This window comes from Nicotiana sylvestris, chromosome 8, assembly GCF_000393655.2.
Source record: "Nicotiana sylvestris chromosome 8, ASM39365v2, whole genome shotgun sequence".
NCBI lineage: Eukaryota > Viridiplantae > Streptophyta > Magnoliopsida > Solanales > Solanaceae > Nicotiana > Nicotiana sylvestris.
Window position 1 is genome coordinate 215,570,491 of NC_091064.1, and position 11,904 is coordinate 215,582,394.

Here is an 11,904-nt window from a genome sequence, read left to right on the forward strand (position 1 = left end):
TGATAATTGAAATGATAACTATTGAAACTGAAACTGAAATGATAACTAATAACTGATAAATTAAATGATAACTAATAAATGATAAATGATAATTGATAAATGAAATGATAGCTAATAAATGATAATTGGACTGATAACTGGTAACTGAACTGATAACTGGTAACTGAACTGATAACTGGTAACTGATATGATAACTAATAACTGAATGGTAACTAATAATTGAACTGAAAGGAAGTAAGGATATGAATACTCCCTCTTCTGAATGATGAACAACCTGTTTATTTGAATAACCCATTCTTTTGCTCCTAGATAAATTCTAAAGTCTCAAATGGTTATAATCAAGATTATTCTTTATCACCCATAAGGTAAACAACACCCTTAATCAATAATCAACAATCAACAAGCCAAACCTATAATTGTTCATGCTTTTCTATCAAACCCATCAACTCATATCTCTTGAACTTGAGTCAATAATCATTAATCCAATGCTAGAATCAATTAGAGGGTGAAGACATACCTTTTTGACGTTCAATCTTCTTGAATTCGAATTCTAGGGTTTGTTCTCTCAACAATGATGCCCCAAACAATATCTAATGATATGGAGGGTTTACCCATGTTAATAAGATATTGAGATATTGAAACTAACTTAGAATCATTATTAGAACTTACCTTGGGTGGTGGAAGGACCCTTAGGGAGTTAGGTTTTTGAGAGTTCTCTTTTCTAGAGCAAGTTTTTATGTTTTGGGGTTGTGGGGGACGAAATATGGCTTTAAAACGACCCCCCACTAGCGCGCCCACGCATATGAAGGCCTGACCGCGCTACTGACCGCGCTAAACAGCAGTAGCACTGCCTCAAAATCCGTGCTACCGGCGCGCTACCAGCGCGCATATCGCATGTTATTTTGTAAAACGCGCATAACATTTTGAAAAAAGATACGTTAGAGCTCCATAATATATTTTTGGAAATATATTTCAAAGGTCTACAACTTTCATGCTTTGAGTTTTCCCAAATTCCTTACTCATTTTCACTAAAACTTGCTGGAATACGAACCTTCTGCAAACTTAGTCGATTTTGTCAAATCTTACGCGCCTCACTTTCCATCTTGATTTTGAAATAACTATTTTCACTCATAATCATCCCTATGAGACTTTACATGCCCAAAATATAACCTTACTACTCCTTTAACTCATTCATACCTGAGTCGAAGTTACGGGGTGTTACATTATCTCCCCATTGGGATCATTAGTCCTCGAGTGATTGTCCTGATTGTAACTTCTGCTAACTCCGGACCTTAAACGGGTCTGGTGTAAACATGAACTTTCATTAACACTTGTATACTAAACTGAATAAATACCTGATTATTGAACTGTTACAATACTGAACTGAATGACTACTGCATTGACTGAATATTAGTCTGTCATGGATACATGAATACTGAACTAACATGGATATATGAATATTGAACTGGCACGAATATTTGAGTAATCTAAGTACTAAGCTGGCATGAATGTCTAAGTATTGGACTAACATGAGTAGCTGAGTATTGAGCTGACATGAGTATCTGAGTACTAAACTGACATGAATATCTGAGTACTGGAAACTTGAATGTTATAACATGACACGTGAAATACTGGTTGTACCACCACTAATTATGGTGGCAACTCCAACTCATAAGCTAATTGATCGATCCTTCGCAAGAATCTATATGGCCCAATATAGCAGAGACTATGCTTCCCCTTCTTCCCAAATCTTATAACGCTTTTCATAAATGAAACTTTCAGAAACACCCAATCATCAACTTGAAACTCTAAGTCTCTATGCCACACGCTCGAATAGGACTTTTGGCGGCTCTGAGTTTTCTTCGAACGCTCTTGAATCAACTTAACTTTCTCCATTGCCTGATAGATTAAATTTGGTCCCAAAAATTCCTCTTCACCAACTTTGAACCAACCAATTGGCGATCTACACCTTCGCCCATACAGAGTCTCTCACATTGCTATCTTGATACTAGAATGGTAGGTGTTATTATTAGCAAGGTCAATGAGAGGTACGTGATTATCCCAATTACTTTAACATCAAGGACACATCCTCAATTGTTTGAATAATGCGCTCTGCCTGGCCATCTTTCTGAGGATGAAAAACTTGTGCTTAATCCTTTCTGAAAGGACTTCTAAAAGTTCATTTTAAACTGAGCACCACAATCCGGAATGACGGACAACGGAGTCCCATACATCAGACAATTTTCTGAATGTACAACTCAGTATAATCTTCTACTGAATCTGCAGTTTTTTACTGGCAAGAAGCGTGCTAACTTGGTAAGTTGATTTACGATCATCCAATCAAATCATGCTTTTAAAATGAGCAAGATAATCCCGTTATAAATTTCCATATTTACCATTTCCACTCAAAAGTATATGTATCCTGGGATGAAAACACTAGACTTTCTACTGCTTGACTTTCACTTGCTAGCAATTCGGACAATTGGCCACAAAGTCTGCGACGTTCTTTTTCATGTTGTTCAACCAATAAATATCCTTGGTCATGATGCATATTTGGGGAACCTGGATGGAAAGAATACCAGGAATTATGGGCTTCTAACATGATTTCCCTCTTTAAGTCCATCTATGTCTGGAATACACAATCTTTCTTGGTACCTCAAAGTACCATCATCTCCCCCTTATTCAAAAGCCATCGTCTTATACTTGTAAATCCCCTCTTTCAACTGCAACACGTAGGGATCATCACATTGTTTCTCATTCTCTTCGGCTACTAAGGAAGAACAAATTCTGTTCTGGACAATAATTCCACCATCTTCAGAATCCGAAAGCCAAACTCTTTGCTTGGCTAAGCGGTGAACTTATTTCACCATAGTTCTCTTGTCTGTCTCAATCATGAGCTACACTTCCCATACTTGATTATCATTCTAAGCACTTCCTGAAAACACTTATAGCATTGTTGCGATCTAAGTCTTTGACTTGTACTCCACAATTAGAGTCTCGGGCAATGGTTCTACCCTCATAACACATAAATAGGCATGATTTTATAGCTTTTATTTGACCACTTTATCATCAATAACTAAGCTCGGTGATCATTCTACTCACTTTGTGTTTCTTACACATGCTATACATAATCCCTGTGGTAATTATACAATTTTCCCTCATTACCGAACTAATTTTCTTTTTCATATCCCATGCTGACTATTTGGGTTTCAAATCACTAACTGGACTTACAAAAAAATTTCACATCACCCCTTAGACCAAAGGTCTTATACTTGCGGATCCTTCCTTTTTTTCCGGGATTCTAACAACTTTCTTTATCTTCTACAACTCTTTGCACTTTACGTTAATGACGACTCATCTCCCAACTTACCTCTGAGAAATCTTTCTTACTAGAAAAAACTAAATTATTTACTTAAACGGAAATCTTATGTCTTCATAACTATCCTACATAATCGTAATGATTTAACTCTACCCACACTGTCAATCCTGGAGAAATCACATTTCGATAATTCCTAAAGGCTATTCTTCTATAGTTTGCTCTCTCGCTACTAGCTGATTTTTTTTCCACCGCTATTGTACTTTGGGGTTTAACTTAAACTCTTTGGGCTCTGACACATGCGTTCGGTATTTTCAAACTGTCATCCACTCACTAAAGATAACCTGGCTAAGTGGATCAAATCTCACCTCTACTAGCTCAGCTGAAATTGCTAATTCACTGTATCTACTCAAAACTTACTTAATAACTTTTACTAACCACCTGCTAGCATCATATTCTGTTCTCCTGCTTTGAATAACTAAAATGAAGCATAAGGTTACTCCTAACTTCCCTTATCATCTGACCATATTCTTTTGCCACACACTATCATTTTTTTGAACTATGTACATAGATCACACTTAGGAAAATTCATCTGTCTTAAACAAAATTAGAATATCTAACCCCAAACTTTCTATATAATACAAAATCATATCATACTATAAACATCCGCGGTAATCACTTAGTCACATAACCTAAGGGGGAACTACCATATCTTTTATCTTATGTCAGTAGGTGCTTCTTATAGTAGCTTACTAGTGTGGTACTTCTAGTTCTGATTTGAATAATTCTAAACAACTTAAAATCATTCCCTGAAATTCAATATTGGCTGCTCTTGGTTCTCATTTCATACATCATATCTTCTTGTCATTTGCATGAGTTGTACGAAATCACATCTTTGGTAATAACAAACGTTTCTGACTCCTAGGTATTTTCCCCTTAGTCTCTTTTTTTCCCCAAAACTATAATGACCAATTCTAGGCCATTTGCGGTAAAATTCTTAACATGCTACACTGTAGGGTCTGACATACAGATACACTACCACACACATCTGATAAATTACTTCATACACCATCCAGTGAGTCTTGGGTCTTAATCCCTATAACTTGCAAAGATTTCGCTATAATCATTGTTACTTACATTTTCCTTGAGAATCCATATGCATCCCACTTTTAACGTCCTCTCAAGTCTCATATTTACCAATCTGTACTCCATAATTATACCCCAATAGGCAATTATCCTATCTAGGACCTTAGGTTTCTCCTGCGCGTCGCTTGAGCATCCAATACGTTTGGAATTCGATAGGAAGAAAAGGTTAACTATGGCTCTAAGTTTCATGGCACGATCTAGAGTAGAAAGAAATGAGACAATCCTGGATGTCTTGGTAGTTAACCGTTTATATGAGTGGTCGGCACACACATATAAAGGAAACTCCACTAGACACGGCTTCATAGACTCCCTAGGACTCTTGAACCTAATGCTCTGATACCAAGCTTTGTCACGCCGCGAACCTGGGCCTGGACGTAACACGACACTCGGTGCCTGACTACATGTAACCGAACAAATCAACTGGCTGGCTGAATCAACATATGGTATCATAATATACTGAATGCGGAAGATAAACTAACACATGCTGATATACTAAAAGTTTGGATGATATAAATCAAAGTGCGGAAATACTAATACAATTCTGAAACATATTTGCAGCCAACATATCTTACTATGAAAAGCCTGTGACTCTGTCTAACTGTTACTTTAGTCTATGAAGCCTCTATTAAAGTGCTGAAGACACTGACTATCTGTAAATACTGAAAGATTGTAAAGTAATGATAATGCCTTGAAAGAACTAGGGATCACCAAATAGCTGGTACGAGAATCCTAGCGATCTGCGTCATTAACTTGTAAATCATTACCTGCATTGTGAGATGCAGGCCTCGGGCAAAAAGGGACGTCAGTACATTTGAATTGTACTGGTATGTAAGGGAACTGAAAGAAAGAATTATAAATGTTGAAACTGAAACTAAGCTGATCTGAGAATTGATAATTGAAATGATAACTATTGAAACTGAAATGATAACTAATAAATGATAACTGGACTGATAACTGGTAACTGATATGATAACTAATAACTGAACGGTAACTAATAATTGAACTGAAAGGAAGTAAGGATATGAATACTCCCTCTTCTGAATGATGAACAACCTGTTTATCTAAATATTAAACTGCGGCCTTAGGCCCAAATATGCATAAAGCATAAACTGCAGCCTCAGGCCCAAAGATGCATAAAGCATAAACTGCGGCCTCAGGCCCAAATACAAGTATTCAACATTCAAGGATTTAAAATTAGGGACTGAGAATCATACTACAATATATGATAGTGAAATACTGAATCACATTGAGTTACATAATACTGGAGTACTGGATCATACTAAGTTACATAATAGTGGAATACTAAATAGGACTAGACTGAGACATGTATTCTTGAACTGATTATGAACACTGAAACTTCAACTGTTTATGGCATACCGAGTAATCTATACTAAGACTCGGGGGCATCAAGCCCAAGTCTATATTGAATACGCACTGAGCTCACAACATTCAGAATGAAAGCCATGAATGAGTTATGAAGCTAGAGAATAGAAGCTCTACAACTATTCAAGGAACTAGGCTTAACTATATTTTTGAGGCAATTGATACGTCGTAAAAGAAACGTAGTGTAGGGAGAATCATTAATATTCCCAAACATAGAGAGTTGGCCTCACATACCTTAACTTCCTTCTCTTGAGCATAATACAACATTCGCCAACCCCTTCAACTTTAATCTATATTAATACAAGTCAAAGGGATTCCGTATTAGCAATAATACTCATGTTTTGGTTACTTAGGCATTTTCTCAAACACTTGGTGGCATAAAGCTTCATAGTCCTTATTAATGGTGTCTCTACACCCAATAACCAATTCTCTTGATCCTAGATAAATTCTAAAGTCTCAAATGGTTATAATCAACATTATTCTTTATCACCCATAAGGTAAACAACACCCTTAACCAATAATCAACAATCAACAAGCCAAACCTATAATTGTTCATGCTTTTCTATCAAACCCATCAACTCATATCTCATGAACTTGAGTCAATAATCATTAATCCAATGCTAGAATCAATTAGAGGGTGAAGACATTACCTTTTTGACGTTCAATCTTTTTGAATTCGAGTTCTAGGATTTGTTCTCTCAACAATGATGCCCCAAACGAATATCTAATGATATGAAAGGTTTACCCATATTAATAAGATATTGGGATATTGAAATTAACTTAGAATCACCATTAGAACTTACCTTGGATGGTGGAAGGACCCTTAGGGAGTTAGGTTTTTGAGAGTTCTCCTTTCTAGAGCAAGTTTTTATGTTTTGGAGTTGTGGGGGATGAAATATAGCTTTAAAATGACTCCCTACTAGCGCGCCCATGCATCTGGAGGCCTGCCCACCCTACTGACCGCACTAAACGGCAGTAACACTGCCTCAAAATTAGCGCGGTCGCGCTAAGGGCGCGCTACCGGCGCGCATATAACATACTGTTCTGTAAAATGCACATAACTTTTTGCACAAAGATCAGTTAGGGCTCTATAATATGTTGTTGGAAAGCTATTTCAAAGTCATACAACTTTCATGCTTTGAGTTTTCCTAAATTCCTTACTCATTTTCACTAAAACCTGCTGGAATACGAATCTTCTGCAAACTTAGTCTATTTTGTCAAATCTTATGCACCTCACTTTCCATCTTGATTTTGAAATAACTATTTTCACCCATAATCATCCCGATGGGACTTTACATGCCCAAAATATAACCTTACTACTCCTTTAACTCATTCATACCTGAGCCGAATTTACGGGGTGTTACATATTTAGATGTGATAGGTTAAGTTAGATTCTTATTTACCCTAAATATTGTTGTACCAGTTAGAGGGAACTAATATTTTGCATAGTATTCTCTGTATTTGGTAATTCTTTAAAAAATTATGTCATTTGTTCTTGCTATGTAAGATTGCTCGATATTCCTGCCAATCAACAAGGTTGAGGTTTCCGTAGAATTATAGACATTTAGTTATATTAGCAGAATTTACCCTTACAAAGAAGATATGTGGATTCTGAATCAAAATATATGATATAATAGGTGTCATCTTCACACTTAAGTGAATTACCTTATCAGGGTTAGTGTTGCACGGTCATGGACAAGCTGGTAATGGAAACAGTGAATGATGGAGACTGAATGGATAAAACATATTCAATATGATGTGGTTGAATATAGTGAAAATGCTGCAGATTATTTGTGGATGGACCATGGAAAATGAACAGGGCATTAGGAGGATTTGTCTTGCTCGGCAAATATGAAGTGTGATGACTTAAATATGGGATTTGCACATAAATATCTGCATTTTGGATATACGAGACTAAAATTTCAGCAATATTATAACTTTGAGATCGATCATCTGCTGCTATTACAAAGTACTTAAGGACAAATCCTAGCGGAAACAAAAATATTTCAGTTTCCAAACCTTTGTGGATAGAGTTACTTGGTACCTGATGTTTGTGGGAGATGACAGATTTCCTGTGGAATTAGTCGATGTGGAATTAATAATATAGCCAAATTCTAGTTTCTCTCCAAAACGTCTTTAATATTCAAATCATGTAAGACAAAAAAGTTCTTTTGTGGTTAGTACTACTATTTTTATGCACCTTGGCAAACGAGGTATAGTAACACTAACCATAACAAGAAAAAGGATGTCATTATGAAGCTGTTTTGTGATTACAGAGACGGATCTAGGATTTAAATCCTATGAGTTCAGTTTTAATATTTTTAATATTGAACCCATTATATTTTTAAAGTTATGGGTCCATATCTATTATTTTTGCAATTTTAATGAATTTTTACATATAAATTTTTACTCCGCGTCCAAAGTTATGGATTCAGTTGAATCCATAGTTAATATACTACATCCACCTGTGTTTGTGAATGGAGTATATAAGAAGGTTCAAATCTGAAAGGAAGCGAAAATCAAACTGATTTCTACCTATTTGTTTCCTATTTAGGAGGTAGCAGATAGTCGATGAAATAAGCTGGCTTGGCACATCATCTCCAAACAGAGTATATAAAAAAAGATTCCATTATAACCTACTTTCAAATTGAAATTGGCTCATTTTGACCCAGAAAAAAAAAAAAAAGATGACAAGCACTCAATACATATTGGGCAAGAAATGTAATACTCCTATTAGTTTATTTAGGTAAATACATTTTTTTTTGAAACAAACACTTATATGATATGAGTCGACTCATTTTTAAACCGCTCATTAATTTTCAACCTGTTTTTTAATTATCTGAAATATGAGCGAGTTTGATTTTGATATATTTTTGTCGAATTCATTTTCAACCCACCCTAACACGCGCCGCCTAGGCGCCAGGCCGCCAGCCACCACTACTCTTCAGTCAGATATCAACGAAAATTTTATTTAAGAGCAGAAAAATGTGCCAAAGTATTTAAAATTAATTGATAACTCTATATAATTGTAAGCTTAGTAAAGTAATGATCCTCTTAATTAGCCGCGTCTTGACCAAGTATGATAATGAAACATTAAATTTAATAAATCCTAATGCTTAACCAAAAATGAATTTTTACCTCCTATAGCAAAGGTTAACACCTTATTTATTTTAAATAAATATCATTTAAAAAAATTATGTTCTATAGATACCTTTTAAGGTTTATAGCAAAATATTTTAATTTTAGTTACCTCCTAGCCCTAAGCCACTAAATACGCTAATCAGTTACAATATTATCTTTCTCTCTCTACTTTGATACATCTCATTCTCTTCCCCCATCCCATTAAAATTTTCGATTCTCTTCCTCTTCTCTGTCTAGTTCGCTTGCGATTTCTCCTCCGTTGATACAACATTATGAATTTCCCCGACTTGTACAAAATATATTTGTATGATGTAGTTTCCCCATTTTCTGAAAATGGTTAGCTTCCCGGAGTTGTACCGTACTGCACCGTCGCCGGTGTGCCGAAGTCTTTTGTAATCCATGAAATCCTCATCTTGTCTTCACCAACCATGAAAATATGCACCTGAAAGTGTGAGTTGGCTAAATTTGTAATACTAACTGTATGGTCTAAAAGCTTAAACACTCATCGATCTAATTGATCTCAACCGAATTGTCCGATGTATCTTTACCGTTCAGCAATTTTTCTGAAAATTCACCTCCGAGGATTATAACCCTAAAGAAGATATGCAGATGGTCATCATGAATTTGAAGTATTTCAAATGCAAGGCCCATCCCCTCCACTAGATTGTTATCTAAAAAACTTCATTTCTTATTTATCATTTTCTTTCTTCTACTGTTCAAACTCATGCTCTAAGATTTTTTTTCCATTGTAATTCAATGTATCTCGTTGTATTCCATGTATTTCAATGTATTCACTGTCTTTTTTTCTTATTATATTTCAATGTATCCCGCTGTATTCAATGTATTTTATTGTATTCACTATCTCGATATATGCCATGAATGTATTCATAAGTTTTTTTTAATTAATATAATTTATGTATTCAGATGTATTATATAATTTCTATGAAGATTGCTATGTTTTTGAGGTATTTTTCGGTTGAGAATCTTTTTTATAACTGAAAGTACAAAATTTGTGTGTTATAATTGAGTTTGTTAAGTTATATTAGGAGTCTATTATGTTAATTGATTTACTTTGCCTTTTAAAAACAATGTAATCCCTTATTTCACGCCGTGAATTCAGTCGAATATAATAATCTGTCCAGCTATAATCCCATGTTTCACTCCATAAATACAGTCGAATACACTCGAATACAACAACTGATTAGCTGGACTTCCTTGATTCACGCCTATTTTTGCTACTGTATTCATGAATACAATAGCTTAAATACATTAAATATATCTTATAACCACATAAAATGTATCTATAATCCGTAATATAGCAAATGATATCTATAGATGACTAATTACTACTAATAGATAGTGCTTTATAAAAAATTTCCAATAAAAAATCCACGGTATTAAACTTTTTTAATGGTCCAACTATCTGTTTCTGCTAGTAATACAAATGGGAAAATAGCAAACAATTGTATGAAGTCTCTCTTGTAAATAGATTAACAATAAAAACAGAGGTGGCCGGTGAGATGAGGCAAACCATAAAATTCATTGAAAAGCCAATTCTTTTTTTTTTTTTTAAGTCAAAACATTGTTATATGATATAACCAGAAAAATGCACTAACATTATGGCCAGCATTTTCATTGACAGGCAAGATATCTTTTGTGCATATGTTTTTTCCTTTCTCTTTTCCCCTGTTTTGGTTCATCAATTTAATTTCCTTTTGACACAGTTCTTTGCGTGCTGAAATAAAAGCATGTATTAGACGTTTCTAGGGGCACGTTTTGCCATAGAAACAGTTTCTTTTTTTCGATTTTTTAAAAACTTGAAAACAAATATCATTTTTTTCCCGAAATTTCATAATTCTTATGTCCAAACACCCACTAAATACGTACAATTTTCAATTACTATTCACAAATACTTTCTTGGGAAGTGAGAGTCTGTGTCCTACCAAAAAGCAACTGAATAGAAGTCTCTATAATGAAACGAAAATTGACAACCTCAATATTTTTTCCTAAAGCTATTTCTTAGTGAAGTTGCATTCAAAATAGTTAAGAGTTTATCGTGTCAATGAAAAATAGTCATTATTTTGCTGTAATAGAGATCGGTCCAACATAATATATACTTCAGTATATTATGTTGGACCGGTATACTTGCTGGAACTCTAATATATTATGTTGGAGTTCTAGTGTACTTATGCTAGAACTCCATCATATTATGCTGGAGTTCCAACATACTTATCCTGGAACTCCAGTATAATATGTTGGAATTCAAGTATACTTATGCTGGAACTCTACCATAATATACTGGCGTATTTTTCGGGTTTTGAACAGTGTTTTCGCTCAGATTTATCTTTACATGAAAAGTGGCTAAATTTCGATTACTTTTGAAATTGAACTATTTTTGAACGACAAGTTGTAAATCTGACTATTTTAAAATTTCTCCCAATATAGAGTCATCTTTGTGCGAATCCGAATTTCATCGGGCCTCAAGGTGGATACCAAACACCGGGTAAAAAAAACAAAAAAACTATCGAACAAAAAAAGAAATTAAAGAAGAAGATGCTAACACGTCAGCTCTACTAATCACTTTTGAGTACTTTTAACCTAAATGATCCAGTTTAGAACGTCATTAATCGTAATCATTTGCACATACAATAATGGCCAATTATATTCCACGAAGTATTCCCATTCAAAATCATTTAAGTTATGATAAGTCAATCACTTATACATTTTGCAGTTTCACAAATTTTAAACTCTTCGATGTATCATATTACACATAAAAGAAATTAAACACAAGATCAATCACTACTTTTTAAAGTGAATTTCATAATCTGCCCCTTAATACCTTGTACTTCACTGGAGCAATACATGGTTGAACACATGAAGTTACGAAAAAAATGAAGCCGGAAAATCAATCTAAAATT